General features: G+C 48.1%; 1 long non-coding RNA gene across 2 annotated transcripts in view; it reads left to right on the top strand.

Annotated features, from left to right (window-relative positions):
- LOC115301850 overlaps nucleotides 1–16789 on the top strand; it is a 28502-nt gene extending 11713 nt beyond the window's left edge. For both annotated transcript variants that reach the window (XR_003913323.1, XR_003913324.1), the window contains exons 2-4: nucleotides 1658–1829; nucleotides 13794–13904; nucleotides 16315–16789. This is a non-coding gene — a long non-coding RNA (uncharacterized LOC115301850). The remainder of the gene's footprint in view (nucleotides 1–1657; nucleotides 1830–13793; nucleotides 13905–16314) is intronic.
- Nucleotides 16790–16795: the final 6 nt, after the last annotated feature.

The raw sequence follows: 16795 nt of genomic DNA on the forward strand, positions 1-16795 counted from the left end.
ATGGAAGGAGCCTAAATGTCCATCACCTGACGAATGGATCAAGAAGATGTGGTATATATTCACGATGGAGTACTACATGGCAATGAGAGGGAATGACATATGGCCCTTGGTAGGAAAGTGGATGGACCTGGAGGGTATCATGCTGAGTGAAGTAAGCCAGGCAGAGAAGGACAGAAACCATATGTTTACACTCATAGGTCTAGCAGGAAAACAAGAGAGACCTAATGGAGAACCAGGGGGAACGGAGGAGGGAGAGAGAGTTGGGGAGAGAGAGGGATGCAAAACTTGAAGAGACTATTGAATGCTGAGAATGAACTGAGGGTTGAGGGGGAAGGGGGAGGGGGAAAAGAGGTGGTGGTGATGGTGGAGGGCACTTAAGGGGAAGAGCACTGGGTGTTGTATGGAAAACAATTTGACAATAAAATATTATGGAGAAAAAAAAGTCAATGATAATAACTCAATTTTTGAGTATTGATTATGCACTCGACTAAGTGCTCAGTGTTTCCCATGGCTACTGTCTTCAATGTCCACAACACAGCATTGCTTTATTAATACTCCCTTTCCCTGAGAAGGCAACTTAGACACAGAAGGTTGCACAAAATGTCCAAGTTCACACAGACAGAAAGTGTCCAGGGGACAAGGGTTGACAGTGTGGCTCTCTGCTATGCTTTCTTCGTCAGATGGTGAATAGCTCTGCAAGGTGGTGAGATTAATACAAAGAAGTCTGGTACAAGATTCTTCTTAGGAGGGTTAATTTTTCTTATTAATTTAAAAAACTTTTAGTTTATTTTTTGAGAGAGAGACAGAGAGCAAGGGGTGACTGGTAGAGAGAGAGGGAGATGGAAATGCAAGCAGGTTCTGCATTGTCAGTGCAGAGCCTGATGCAGGGCTTAAACTCACGAACCCATGAGATCCTGACCTGAGCTGAAGTCAAGAGTCTGATACTCAACAAACTGAGCCACCCGAAGGTGCCCCCATGACAGTTAATTTTATGTGTTGGTTTGACTGGGCCAGGAGTGCTCAGATATTTGGTCAAGCACTATTCTGAATGCGTCTGCAAGGGTGTTTCTGAATGTGATTAGCATTTGAATCAGCAGAAAGAGTAAAGATGATTGCACCCTCTCCTGCTTCCCCCCATATAATCAGTTGAGGGCCTGAATAGAATAAAAGGTTAAGTAAGAGGGGGCTCTCCCTTTCTGATTGCTTTTGAGCTGGGATGTCAGTTTTTCCTGCTTTCTGACTCAAACTGAAGTATGGCGTTCTTGGGCCTTGAGCCTGCTGGCCTTTGGACTGGAACTACACTTGTTGCTTTCCTGGGTCTCCAGTTTGTCAACTGCAGGGTGAGGACTTCAACCTCTATAACTGTGTGAGCCAATTCCTTATTATCTTGTCTGTCTATCTATCTATCTATCTATCTATCTATCTATCTATCTATCTACCCATATATCCATCCATTCATCCATCCATCCATCTCCTATTGATTCTGTTTCCCTGGAGAACTCTGATCAATACACACTCTTTCTGATGCCACAGGCATCAGCCTCCAGGTGCACAGCTTATTCCCAATTTATCCCCAGCCCATCCCAGTAAGGACACGTTAGACTCCTCTCTGGTGGGGAAAATTTATGGAAAAATTTACCATGATGTCTGATTTCAGGTCTCCCAGTTCATCGGACCTGTGGCATCAGGTGATGCTTTCTGTACTCCCAGGATGTCTGCTGGTTTGAACTCAACTTGGAAGGAAGGCAAGAGAGAGAAAGGGAAAACACAGCTCCCTGCCCTTGAGGACTGGCTGAGGGAAAAGAGGAGGCTGAACCACCCACATATAGGTAGGGGAGTGCTGGGGGTGGGTCAGGGGGGAGTTTAACTTGACTCAAAAGTCCAACTGGCGTCAACTGGTGTTCAGGAGAAGGAAGGGTCACCCTTGCACTTTTCATGTGCGGCCAAGGCCAGTGGGAGAGGTTTTACTTGGGCAGGGGTCAGAGGGGAGAAAGCTGAAGACCTGATTTACTACTGCAAATGAGATCCTTGGTCTAAACGGCAGGATCCACAGGGACGGCAGGCACGGGTGTGTGCAGCAAAGGGTGACGGGTGATGGTGTCAAAGTGAAAAGCAGCCTTAACTGTGGCCAAGTGAACAGTACTCTTCAGAGATAAGCCAGTCCTTGGCCATGTTTGGAACGAAACGGAGACCAGGCCCTCTGGCAACGGCCAGGCTGTGAGTGTAAGGAAGGACCCCTCCAAGGAAGGCCATGGGTCCCCAGCAGCAGGCTAAATAGCCTGGCAGCTGCCTCAGCAGCCAAGGGAGAAAGAGCCTGGCTGTGGAGACGGATACATGACCTGTTTCACCAAAGCAGCTCCTAGTCCCGGGAAGGCCTCACCTGGGGCTGGCCAAGCCTGTTTGGGGCCCCCCAATTTCTTTGCATTCCATAGAATCTCAGAAATGAACCACAGCAATCCCCACGACAAGATGAGGGAACCTGGCCTTCCTTGAATCCCTGGCCGGGTGAGGAGTCCTCTTCTATGTTTAAATCGCCCACGGTGCTCACTGTGCTGAGCAGACCAAGTGCTTTCTCCATCTTTGGGTGTCTGCTGTCTATGACTATCGCTGGATTGCCAGACACTAGCAAAGGACTCAGTAGGTTATGTGTTGGATGAACGGACGGGCTGGTGAGTGAGCGAATGCCGGGCCGTATGTTGGGAGGTAGGGAACCCAGAGCTGGGACAAGTGAGCAAGGCCAAGCCAGACATTCCAGAGCCATTGTATTATTAATGATAGCTTCCCACGGAGGGGGGGATAGATGGACCAGCTTAGACTGGAGCATTCTGCTGCCTTCTGAGATGGCCAGGCATGAAAGGCTCAGAAGCCACATCATCCAGTGATTTTCAAGTGTTGAACTTGCTGGAGATATGGGTCTTTCCATGCCTGCACCCACTAATGCCCTCGGCTGCCACACCCGGCTTCAGCCAAGGGGCTCCAGTCACTTCCCTGGGTACCAAAAGGTAACTGGTGACCAGGAGCTCTCACTTTGGACAGGGGTATTCCACCAACCTATCTGCCAATAGACCTGAACATTCACACACACATTTTCAGTGCCGCCTGGAGTGTGGGGTATTTAGGGATGAAAGCGCCAGCCCCAGTGCTCAAGGAGCTCACCTCTCGGCAGAGGAGACAAGGGACACTGTGCAGTGGACCGTGTCTAGGATAGGACTTGGGGGGCGGCGGCAAAAAGATGTAAAATTTTAAAGGACACCTGTCCCGGCCTGGAAGAGAACAAACAAGAATTATCTGACAGATGAAGGAAGGGTGTCTGGGGGTAGGGATCAGCAGCTCAGAGGTGGGAGACGATGTCTGCAGAACTGCAGGCAACGATCTGCGTCCAGTCAGAGGTGGCCCAGCTGTGGGGAAGGTAGAGGGTCCAGGTGAGGCAGGGGCCAGAGCTGGGACATCTTCCATGGCATCAAAAGAGATTCGGATCTTCATTCTGTGGGTTCCCAGGTGCCCTCAGAGGGTTTCAAGCAGAAGACGTGAGGGCAGAGTTACGCTCTAGGAGGACCCATCTGTGGTGTTGAGCTCAAAAGACCCAGGGAAAGTCTGTCATGCAGCACGTTCTCAGCAGATGAGTACATCGGCTCTCTCTGGCCCCGCCCCTTGGCACCAGGTTTACCGCCCTTCCTTGGCACCCTGGGCTCCGCTCCTACATTTGTTCCCGACTTCTACTGTGACCTTTCCTTGTATGCCTGCTCCAGGCTCACTGAGCCGTTCCCATGAGTGACAGGGAGGGATGGAAGCAAGGCTTTCGACTCTGCATCCAGGGATGCTACCAGGGCTGTGATCTAGACTACAAGAGAGAGAGGAGGCGGCTGACTTGAGAGACAGAGGCTTTCATACATGTGGTTACACGCTAATCAATTTCCTCGAATTCGCCCCCAGTGAACCACTAGCTCAGAAAATAAGGGCTATCTGGAGGGGTGGCCCAGTGGGATCGTTGTGAGCATGAAATCTTCCTGGTGAAGAGTACCAATTGCTCAAATATGCTCTAATGAAACAGAAAATTCCCTCGCAAAGGAAGGAGAAAAACCAAGGAGAACAGCCTTTGATTTTGTGCTGAATTCAGTCAAACGCCTCTCAGAATAGAGAAAGGCCGCCCTTGAGCCCTTGGGGAGAAGGCTTGAAATTGCCAGAAAAGCAGAAACTACCGGAGAGGCTTGGCCGTGACAGCGAAGATGCAGGAGGCTCAGATGTGCTGCCCCTCCCCCCCACCCCGCCAGGCGAGGGGACCAGGAGCAGTGGCTCCTTGACACCCTCAGCAAGACTGTGGAAATGAGAAATGTTGCCCATTCTGTCTATCCTGCAGGCCTGGGGGGCGGGGGGGGGGCGGGGATCCTCTTGCCTCTCGCCCTGCTGCTGAGTTGATGTCAGTATCCCACCAGGGATCCTCCGTTATTCTAAGCTGCAGGTTCTGTGTCCGAGCACCTGCTCTATAGCAGGCATTCGATAAATAGAAATCAGTTACCACGTCCCCCAGGCCTTCTGCGGCGGAAGGTTATCGTGACCTGGTTCAGGCTGCCGCGCACAGAAGTTCACTGTGCGTTTCTGCTTGGAAGGGTCCTGGAGCCTTAGAATTGCATCCTAACTGGTCAGTTGTGTTCTGAAAGGTCAGCCTCTGCTGGAGTTCGAAGAACTCCCGGCACGCCTGTCACATCCCGTGTGTCTCCGAGTCCCATGTTCCTTGCACCGAAATGCCCTCATTCAACCTCTGATTATAGTCCCGGGGCCTTTAAGAACCCAGAGCTGCCTGGGTGGAAACTGAACTCTTGTGGTCACGTGTTCCAGCCCAGAGGGCGGATGGGGGTCTTCTCAGCCGGACTGGGCCCATGGCCCATCTGGCCAGGCAGTCAATCCTCACAAAATTACAGGGAGGAGGAATGGATCAGGGAGATTTGGGCTCAGAGCTCAGTCTGGGATTGGGGGCCTGTGACTGTTCCTCCCTGAACCGGTTTCTTCATCTCCCAAGTAGGGGTGATGGCTCCCTTCTCACTGGGCCTTTGTGCGAAGGACCTGAGATCGTGGACTTAAAGGACCGCATGGAGTGTCGGAGACCTAGGAGCTGGCTGTCAGCAGATATTCTTTCCATTAGTTTATCTCCTCCATTTTACTCCCTCCTGAGGGACCCCCAAACTCAGGTGCTCTTTGCACAGACTCAATCTTCTCTGAGTTTCCCAAGCCCTATGTGGCCGGCAGGCTCCTTCCTTGTCAACATTCCCAGAAGCCTCCAGTGACTTTTCCTGTCTGCATTTCACACGTGGGCTCTACGCGCACTGTCACCTCCACAACGACCACTCATTGGCTCATCTTCCCCTTCAAGTAACTTCTGAGTTAAGATGGCTCCCGTCTCTCTTATCCAGCCCTGAAGAAGCGGGACCACTCGTTAGAGCCACGTTCACAGTGCTCACAGCCCGCCTCCGCAGCCTAATCCCGTCATCCACTGGGCATAGCTACTAAGCTCAAATTCTCATGGCCCCAAACCTACCCCATGCTCTCCTGTCTCCATGCATTTGGTCCTGTAAGGCCCTGCCTTGCAAATGCATGCACACACACATGCACGTGCACACTCGTACTGTGAAATCACCAATCTCTGCCTCAAAGGCTCCTCTGGCCTCAGGGACCCACAATCAGCCAGGTGGTTAAAATCTTTTGGGCACTGAGGAGGTTGCCTGTCTCCATGGATCCAGGTGTTTGAAGAGTTTATTTCTCCCCCAGTTGGATGAAATGCCATTCTCCTTGTACCTTATGTTAGCTTTCCAGGGCTGCCATAATGAAATACCACAGGCCGATCATTTAAACAACAGAAATCTATATTCTCACCATCCTAAAAGTCCAAGATCAAGGTGGTGGCAGGGCTGGTTTCTTCTGAAGTCTCTCTCCTTGCCTTTCAGATGGCCACCTTCTCCTGTGCCTTCAATGGTCTTTCCACTTGACCTCTACAGCCCTGGGGTCTCTCTGTGTGCTGAAATTTCCCCTTCTTATACAGACAGACTTTGTTTTAACTTTCAACTTCTTTGAAGGCACTATCTCCAAATACATTCACAATCTATGGTCCAAAATTCACCATTTGGATTTTGAAGGGGACACAATCAGTCCTAACATAATCCTTTATGGATTTGTGATTCTTATAACCTTGGCCTCCACTTAGCACCATGTGCATGCTTCTCTCCTCTGTCCCTACAAAAATACAGAAACAAAATCCAAAACACACCCGATGACTCTTTTTGCCGGCATCCATAAATATTCCAATTCCCAAATCTCAATTCTGAGCATACCATGTGCAATGGTTAATTTTATGTGTCAGCTTGACTGGGCCATGGGGAGTCCAGACATTTAGTGAAACGCTATTTTAGGTTTGTCTTTGAGGCTGTTTCTGGATGAGACTAGCATTTGAATCATAGACTGAGTAGAACAGATTGTCATCCCCAAGGTGGGTGGGCCTCACTGAAGGACTGAAGAGAACAAAAGAGCTGATTCTCCTGAAGTAAGAGGGACCACCCTCTGCCTGACTTCCTTTGAGATGGGATGTCAGACTTTGGCCTTCAGACATGGCCTGAAAGTACACCTTGGTCTTCAGTCTGCTGGCTGCAGATCATGAGTCTTCGCAAATGGGCCAACTTATTATAATATGATATGAAATATGAAATAATATGGCATGATGTGGTGTATATGACATATTACATATACTATAACAGAGATATATCCTATAGATTTACATATATGTATATCTACACATACATACATACATACATCTACCTGTGGAGAACCCAGACTAACACACCATTCTTCGACCACCCACCCCCTCCTTCTTCCCAGCTCGCTTGCTCCAGGGCATCACTCCAGCACCTCATGGACCCCACTAGGACTCCATTCCATTGCCCCTCCCACCTTTCACTCTCCATCCCCCCCAACCCTCCTCATCTTTTCATCTTCTCCCTTCCCCCCCCTTATAGTCCCAGGTTCCATAATTTTCTTGGATAAACTCTTAATTCCGTCTGGTCTCACCAGGCTGCTGAAACTCCAGCCCTTCTTAAATGCAAGGTTCTCTGCCTACCCCTGACCTGCACATTATCAGAAAACACAGCTGAAAACAACAACTACAATAAACCACTGTGCCGAGGGGCATCTCTTTAAATTTTGATGACGTATTTCAGGGCTGCTTTCAGTTATATCCAGCGATTCTAGTAGGGGGACAGACAACTCATGGTCCCCTTCCAAGAGGGCCATTTCACGTCTTCCCCTCCTTCTCCAAAGCACGCTCTCTAGAGCTGTGATAGACTGAATATATGTGTTCTTCGCCAGAGAAGCCCTAACCCCAATATTATTGTGTTTGGAGATGGGGCGTGTGGGAGGTAATCAGGCCTGGATGAGGGCATGAGAGTGGGGCCTTAGTGATGGGGTTAGTGCCCTTCAAAGAAGAGCTAGCAGAGAGCTGTGTGTGTGTGCGCGTGCGTGTGTATATGTGTGCACACACACATAGCAAGAAAGCAGCTGTCCGCAAGCCAGGAGGAAAGCCTCACCAGGGACCAACTCAGCTAACACCTGGGTCATGAACTTCCAGTCTCCAGAAGGAGAGAAATACATTTCTGTTGTTTAAGTCACCCGGTTAATATTTTGTTATGGCAGCCTGAGCAGACTAAAACGACAACTGATGCTTTCTCCTATTTTTGTAACAGCTTTATTGAGATATAATTCAAGCATCACAAAATCCACACATTTATAGTCTAAAATGCAACGTGTCTTGGTATAGTCAGAATTGTGTGTTCATTACCACGATCAATTTTAGAGCATTTTCGTGACCCAAAAAGAAACCTCATATCCGTTAACAGTCACATCCCATTTCCCTCCCAACCCCATCTCAGGCTTAGGCAACTGCTAACTGACTTGCTGTCCCTGTAGAGTTGCCTATTCTTCACATTTCTAGAGGTAGTGTCATACAATATGTGGTCTTTTGTGGTGACTGGCTTCTTTCCCTAGCATAATGCCTTCAAGTTTATTCCATGCCATGCATCTATCAGTACTTCTTTCTTTTTTCTTGTTGAACAATTGTATAGAAATACCACATACTATTTCCCACTTATCAGTTGATGGACATTTGGAAATGTTTCCACTTTTTGGCTCCTATGAATAATGCTTGAACATTCAGGTACAAATTTTTGAGTAGACATGTGTTTTTATTTCTTTTCAGTATGTATGTAAGTGTATATACCTACTGTTTCCCCGTAAAATTAACACAGAAGCAAAAAAAAAAAAACTATGAAAACTTCCCATCTCAAAAATCAACCAACCTATCTGCAATCATCCTCTTCCAGTGGAGAACTTGCCGGCTGTCCTCTCTGGCCCATGCTAGGGCTCCACACACTTTCCTACTCAAGGATTTTGTTTCTTCCAACATCCATGGTCTCTCCTACCTCACCACTTTGTCCCTCTAGGGGACCATTCCTGTTAGTACACACCCATGCTGGAGCATCTCCCAGCTTAAGGACAGCTCTCTAGGTGCCATGTCCATATGTCCATTTCTCTTCTTCCATGTATAGCAAAATCACTCAGGAGTGATCTGCTCCCACTCTCTCCACTCCCTCTCCTTCCATTTTATTTCCTGATGTTATTTGAGTTACACTGTATTCACCCCTCCTGTGTGATATGCCTCTTCAAGGTCAGTGGTGTCTGCCATCTTGCCAAATCCAACAGCTGAACATTAGACCTCATCTCACTCTACTTATAGAGAGCATGGGACAGAGCCGATCACCCCAGGACACCACACTCCCCTCATTTCTGCCCATCCTGCTGCCTACTCCCTCTGATTTCCTTTGGTGGCCCCTTTTCTCTTCCAGCCTTCAAGGTATTGAAATACTCCAGGATTCAATCCTTTACCCATTTTTCTTCTCTATACTCTCACTCCTTAGGAACTGCTGTCCACTTCCCTGGCTTTAATTATCAACCATGCCAGGGGATGACAAAATTTCCTTAAAAGGCCAGATAGCAAGTATTTTAGGTTTTTAAAGCCAGGTGGTCTGTTGTTACAGTACAAAAGAAGCCACTGACAATGTGTAAATGGGTGAATGTGATCATGTGCTAATAAAAACTTTATTTACAAAATCAGGCAGTAGATTCAGATTTGGCCCTTAGGTTGTGGTCTGCTAAACCCCCAAAACTATGCTAATGACTCTAGACTTGGCATGTTTTATTTTTACTGGGTTTTTTTAGCTTTTTATTTTTAAACTTGTTATGTTTCAGTCTAACCTGTTTATGGGTCTGAACACCAGACCCATGTATCAACTCCTACTTTTAGTCTCCGCTTGATTGTTCACTGGGCTTCCCAAATTTGAAACATCCCAAACAGAGCTTTTGTATCCATCTGCCTCCCCCCACAAAAAAAAACCATTCCTTCTGCATATTTCTTCATCTCAGTAAGTGACACCATAGTTTACTCACTATGGAAGCCATCGTTTCTTATCTTCTTTTTTCCCCTAATACTCTCACTCAATCCATTAGTAAGACTCTACTCTCAAACACACTCAGAATCAGAATGCACTAAGTTCACTGTTGCCACAGTGGTCACCTGGACTACTGCAAAAGCCTCTTGCCTTGACCCCTTATATGCACACCTCCACCTCCATGCCACAAGGAGAGTGGCCTTCAAAATCTCATCACAGTCTGTTTATTCTGAGTGAAACAATTCCACAGACTCTATGTTGGGAGATCCAACCATGCCTAACTCTCCAACCTCATGGCCTAAGACTCTCATCTTGTTCCTTCCACTCTACTCTGCTCTTTTTTTCCCTGAATACCTCAAGCTAATTCTCACCCCAGTTCCTGTCCTTTGCACCTACTGCTCACTTTGCCTGAGGTGTTCCTCCTATGACTTGTAACTCTTTAATGTTATCTATTTGTTTATTCATTTATCAGTTTCTCCCTCTCTCTAGAAGTCTGTGAAAACGAGACCTTAATCTTACTCATCACAATGTTCTCTGGGTTTAGAATAGTGCCTTACATAAAATATTCAGTAAGGTATTCATTGAAAGAATGAATATGTGGCTAGGTTGTCCACAGCTAAGCTTGATGATACCCATTCTATTTTTGTTCATTTGGGAAGACAGTGGGATATGGAGAAATCAGCCCTTCAGGAAGGGTCAATAGTTCTAGGTCTTACTTCTGGCTGTGTTGTTAACTGGACCATAGGCAAGATATACCCCAGTGAGAGTCTCTGTTTTCCAATTTGTACATTGAAGATACCAGTTAGAATATTCTCTCTGTTCCCTACCAGCTTCGATATCAATGAACGCAATTAAATTGAGCCACTTTGATGGAATATTAAGCTCAGCAGGAAGAGAGGACCTAAGGAAGCAATTCGGCAGGACTCTTCAAACGATGCCACATCTTCCTTGCAGTCTTAGAAGCAACTCTTCCTAGTGACAGCGGCATGTTGGGTGGGCAGCCAAAGCCAATGTGGCAGTGAACTCAGTAATGACTGCAGCCCTTCTCAAAGTAAAGAGCCACATGTACCCAGATTTTCTTGCTGGCTTATCCTATTAGACTTGAAGATCATGAACTGATTTACATTACTGCCAAGAAAACTCTTGTCCTATAAATATGACTCAAGATTGCAGGTCAATCAGCTGCATGTCACATCTTCAGAATAAAAAAAAAGAGTACAGCTCTTGGTTAGAGTTTAAATTCTGCAATTGCTCTCCACATGTCACTTAAATTTATTTGCTATGATGTCACCACCAGACTGCTATTAAAATGGGAAAGGACCATCCGTCAATGCTACAGGGATCACCTTCAAGAGATGCCAGGAAAATGTCCTGGTTCTCCTCATTAAAAACTGTAAAGTCCTGAGTGTTTCCATGTCCCTGCTGACTTTTCACATCCTGCTGCTTATCAGGGCAATTTTTCAGGAAGCTGGACTCAAGAGATGGACTCTATCACCAAGGTAGATATAGTTTACAACGCTCATGTCCACTCCATGATCTTGTAGGGCCTTACTTTTGATGCCAAGTATCACTGAGTCCTGAGGAAACATCTGACCTTTAGTCTTAGTTTTGTGTCTTCTTCACCATGCGATCTTGGGAAATGCTCATCCTCATTCTGGCCCTTAGTTTCCCCATCTGTAGTATGAAAATCTTTATTGGTCCTATTGGACTGGTATGCCTAGACTCCCAGAGATATTTTCAGGTTGAAATTGAGATTCAAGAGCTGTTTCCATATTTCAGAATGGCTCTGGGAAGTCTCCATTTGCCCACAATCAGGTTACACAAGTTAATTAAATGTCAAGCTTCTTTGCTTTGGGATGGAATGGTACAAGCTCAGGTGGCAGCTTAGCTTCTGTCACACAGATTAAAAGCTCTGATGGGCTTTATGTGAAATCACAGGAAATTCTGGTTGTTATTTTATTGCCCACGTGTGTCTGATTCATAAATTGGGAGGGAAGGAATTAACCTAACCATATTACACCTGCTGGCTTACAGTCAAAACCTGTCAGAGGAAAAGATGGCTGAAGAAAGTATGCGGTGCCCTATTGTTGGTGCCCATACCCCAACTCCACAGATGGTCTCTGAAATTCCTTTTCCAGCTGTGAATTAGATGATTTCAACATTCACATTCACTTGAGAATATGTTTTTATCCATCCATCCGGGAAATGTATTGGAGAGGATATTGCTCCTTTTTGCTTTTTAAAATAGCCCCTTTCACAATGAAGTACCCTCAGGCACCAGCATAAAGGAAGAGCAATTCACTGCAATCTATGCTACAAATGCAGCAATGTCAAGGTCTTGGAAATGGTCAATATGGCACCAGTTTTAAAGAGATGTCTTGCATCATGCCCTGAAGTTCAGCAGTCATTGGCTCTACTGAGCAAGGCCAAAAATCAGATTCCACCAGGGGAAGCCCTTGGGCTTTGAGAACCTGTGGATGAAAATACGGGATATGTTGACAAAAGAGCCCCAAGCTCAAGGACTGAGTTGTGTGGCCTTCAGTGTCATTGACTTTCTCTGGACCTTAGTTTGCCCCTCTGTAGTAGGTGGAAATCGGGCTATGGTGGATCCTGTGTGCTCCCCACCAGGTCCCCTCTACTTTGGCAGCACCTCTGTCTCCCACCTGCCCCCAACTTCAGGAAGCCATCTCTTCTGGAACGTAGAGTCTCAGCACCCTCCTTTCCAGGGTGGGGGCGGCAAATAACAAACCAATAAGAGAACAAAAGTCTAGCCATTGCTTCAAGCTAGAACCAGCTCTGTGGTTCAGTTTCCCTTCCAAGTTCCCCATGGGGTCAGGTGGAAGTAAAAAATCAGTGGTGGCCTCATTCTATTCCTCTACTTATTCCTCTTCCCTTGGTCCCTGGCTTCTAAGACAACTCTTTCAAAACATTGTATCCCTGAAGCCCTATTTCAGGCTCTGCTTCCCGGAAAACAGAACGAAGGTGCTAAGGCTTAAAAAAAAAAAGTCCTTGTAGGCATATTGGCTGGTTCTTCGAATAGTCTAGAAGAGAGCTTTCCAGAGCATGACTGGCCCTCCTCGGAAGCATTTTGTCACCATCCTTTCTCAATGGGAGGTTTTATTCCTTGGCCCGCACGATACTCTCACCCTGGAACGCTCTGGGTCAATCTAATCAGCCAACTAAAGTCACTCGGGCCAACACCCCCGTGGGCTCCTCTGTATGTACTTGCTGTGTTTACCCCATTGCACTTCCAGGTCATCCCTCTGCTGGATACATCTTGCTCCTTGTCTATTACCTGTTTCTCCATGGAGCAAGCCCAGGGAGGGGGAGAGAGCCTCACCCTGGGAGTAAGCAGGTCTGGGTGAGCACAGGGCTAAGCCACGTCTGTGGGTCCTGCTCCTATTGGGTTTCAGTTTCATCCTCCTTGTAAAACAAAAGGGAGTGCATTGGATCAATCTCTATTACAGTAGCTACAAGGATCACACACATTCAAATCCTCTGGGTGGCTGTGATACAAGATCACTTCTGCTTTAATTTAAGTTCATTTATTCCCTTTGGAGGCTTTTGTGGCTGCAGAAAATCCATTTTGATACAATTAACTTGATTCTCTGTGATCTTGGGACCCAATCACAGACGATCCAGAGTGCTAGGAAAAGGGCTCTGACTACTCCAGACACTTGCTGTGTGCTGCTCTGCCTGGCATTCCCAATATAGCTTGGGCACAAAGCCTTTTTCCCAAGGAGTGCCATTAATATCCTACAGGAACTAGGGTGCCCTGGACCGCCATTTGGGAACCTATTTGTGGGGAAATGCATTTGAAGGTTTTCAGCCCAGTGGAGACTTACTGAGATGTCTGTTTTCAATGGATCCAACTAAAAACTGTTGGAGAGAAGTTGGAGAGATAGACACTGTGGACTGGGAGGCCAGTGAGGGGCGGTTGTTCTGGCCAGCGTGATGGAGGACGGGACCGTCACTGGGCCAGGATGGCAGAGGAAGCAAGGAAGCAGAGGTAGACTTGGAGGCACAGTACAGGAAGCATGGTCAAATCCTGGGAACTTGGTGCTTTTGAGGCTTCCTGCCTGATCTTCAGGTCTCTCCTGGGGGCCTGTTCTGAACACCCTTTGGCTCAGCTATGCTAAGCTCTCTGTTGCCCCAGGAACAGCATCAAGCCTAACCCCGAGGGTCCGTTCTCTGCAGAGATGGTGGGAGCCATGAGTCCAGGACCCCAATTCTATCCTGGTACAAGAATCCCAGGGCTCCCATCCCATGCCACCAGCCCCTGACCTCTCACCTCATCTTCTGTCCCAGACTTCTGTCTGCCTGCAGAGAGAACGTGGGCTCAGAATCAACTGAAGTCCTGAGTCCCCATTGACCGTGCTGACATCTACCTGCCCTCCCCCACCCCCTGTGGACTAGCTGGTGAGTACTCAGTACTTTCCTGTCTACCAAGCACTACCTTCTTTTCACTAGCCCTTTCAGCAATGCTGAGCGATGTATTCCTTCTCTGGTTATAGACCAGAGAGGGGAAGTAACTTGCCTCTGGTCACACTGCCAACGAGTCGTCGAGCCGTTACGTAAATCCACTTCAGTTCTAAATTCTATGCACTATTGCAACAATTCCAAGGCCTAATTAAGTCAATTTATCTGCCTGACTGTCTGTCTGTCTCCATCTTCCATCCCCCAACACTGCATAGTCTCCTATGCCTCCCTGTTCAAACTTGAAGTTGCCACAGGTGTGCCAGAGATCCCCACTCCTTTCGTGAGTCATCCTGGGGAGGCTTTCACATGGCCTGGGTCTCTCCAGCAGAGAGGTCCATTCTGAGACTCTTGCTGAGGCATGGACGCGAACACCAAGTGTCACAAGACAGCAAAAATTGCTCTTCTTCCTAAGACTCTAATGACTCCCTGGGTATGGGACAGAAGCTCCGGTGCCCGCTGTGCACTATGCAGGATTACTATCACTCAGGCCTGGCTCTGTACCAGGTTCTGGGCTCAGCAGGTGAGCGCCACTCTCTGGCCAGGCGGCAAGTGCTCCCTGGGCATTTCAAGGCTTGCACAGCACCCCCGGGAGGGTGGAGGGGCAGGAGGTGAAAATTTCCACTGCTTGAGGTGTGTAGTGCTGGACTCTGCCAAGAACGCAAGGCCATTTGCCAAAAACACCCATGGGAGCTATTTGAAGAATGCTGGGTGTTTACAAAGGACAGGATGGGGAGGGAGCAGGGAAACTTCAGGTCACAGCAGAAGAGGTGAGAGCTGGGGTGGGAAGAGGGCAGGCTGAGGGCTGATACTGCCTGCTGGAGGAGGGTGTGGGGGAGCCGGGGAGCAGGAAAGTGCCAGGGAACAGGAAAGTGGATGGTTACATCACAACCGCATGCCACCTCGACTGCTTCCCACTTCCCTACCATCAATCCCAGGCAGGCTTGGCCATCACTTCTGCCGCCGTCAGCTGCTGCCTGGGTGAAGGACACCATAGAAGAAGAGCAGTTCTCATGAATAAGTCTGAGCCATGTATTTGGGGTTCTTTAGTGAGTCTGGGAGGGTGGGCTGGGGTGGGTGCCTGGTCATCATGGGACTGTGACCACACAGCTAGCTCACAGCAGAATTGGAACTCCTGCTGGGTCTCCTGACTCCCAGTGAAATGTTCTTAGAGTGCCATGCTGTCTGCTATTCCAAATGTCTTGGACGCTGGCTAAATCACCCAGTCTAGATGGTTCTTTTGCAATGTAGCAGTGTTTCTAGGTGGTGAATGGCATCCCTGTGGTTATAGATCATGTATCCCTAGACCAAGACCCTACACCCACCATCATGCCCCCAGCCATCATCATCACATGCTCACCTGCACTTGGTCTTCCACTAGCCCCTTTTTGAATGCTGCTGCTCTGTCCCTTTTGTTCTGGAAATGCCCACTTTTATGGCCAATGGAGGCCGCCAGGACTGTACCCTTTGGGGGTCAGATCAATTGGACCACCTCTGGTTATGGCCCTAACTTCCAGCTGGGTCACCATCTGTCCAATCTTCAAAGCCAACGCCATGGGACCTGATATAAATAAAAAAGACACCAGAGGTATATCCAACCCAACATTTCAACAGACCCTAAAGCATCTATGCTGTGCCAGATGCTACTTTTGAGACAAAGGGCTGAGGGCCTCACAGACTTGGGGAGGCTGCTCAATACAATATGATAAAGTCAATAATAGAAATAAGTTCCCAGTGTTAGGAGAACCCAGACAAAAGCAAAAATAACTCTGCCTGTGGCTGAGAGGCTGTTGCCATGGTCTGGTTGACAAATGCTGGCAGCCTGAGCGGTCTGTGGAGCTGGAGATGGAGAGAAGCAGAAAATCTGAGTCATTAAGAAGGTGGGCTAGGTCCTTGAAGACTTGTCAAGGTGGAGGTGGGGCGAGGTGGATGTGGGGGCAGCAGCACCCTGCAGGAGGGAGATTGGGGAGCCACAGGAGGGCTTTGTGGTACTTGCTTCCTAAGCCCATCTCAGATCAAGCACCTTTTATCAGAATGAAGTCCTCACCCTGATTTGAAATGACCTTATTACTCCCTTCTCAGCCCCTGAAAACTCACTCTTTCCTCCACTAGCTCAAACCTCTCCTTCTTTGCGACACTTTCCTGAAACCCAGCAGGATGTGTTCTTCTGTTTGGGGTCTTTCTGGTGCTCTGTTTATTCACCAGTGCTGGCACATGGGGACAGGGTGAGGCACACATAGTCTCTCTGTGTCTCTAGGGTCCGGGTTCTGGTGTCCAGTGCCACACCCAGCACATAATAGGAAGAGTAAATGGGTGTTACATTAAACCAAACTGCATGGTTTCTGCTTGCTAGGCCAAGGAGCAGCCGTTTCTGGAGCCCTCATCTGAAGCTTCTAGAAAAAAACAATTTGCAAGAGACACAAGCCAAATAGTAACTCCTTTCTCTGGTGCACAAGCCAAACCAAGCCTGGAGGAAGGAGGCTGGCTCTGCGTTCACCTCTCCAAACTGTCTTCCTCCAAGGGCTTCACTCCATGAAGGTAGCTGGCCCCTAAGTGAAGGTGACAAGTGGCTGGCTATGGCCACCTGTGTACAGAGTCTTAGGCCTATTTTGGGGGCAATTCACAGTCTGGATCCAGGCATCTGGAGAAGCCCTGGGCCAGTCTGGAGCCGTGACGCTTGTCTTTCTGCACTTTGAACTTGACTTTCCCCTCCCTGCCAGTGAGTGCCAGCCTCCCATCTCTGAACACCCATCTGCCACCATCAGCTTCTGGTTTCCAGTGCCTGCAGAGCATGGATGGGCAGCACATTCCTCATGGATCATTCCTGCTCCTGC

The sequence above is a fragment of the Suricata suricatta genome, chromosome 9, assembly GCF_006229205.1.
Source record: "Suricata suricatta isolate VVHF042 chromosome 9, meerkat_22Aug2017_6uvM2_HiC, whole genome shotgun sequence".
Classification (NCBI taxonomy): domain Eukaryota; kingdom Metazoa; phylum Chordata; class Mammalia; order Carnivora; family Herpestidae; genus Suricata; species Suricata suricatta.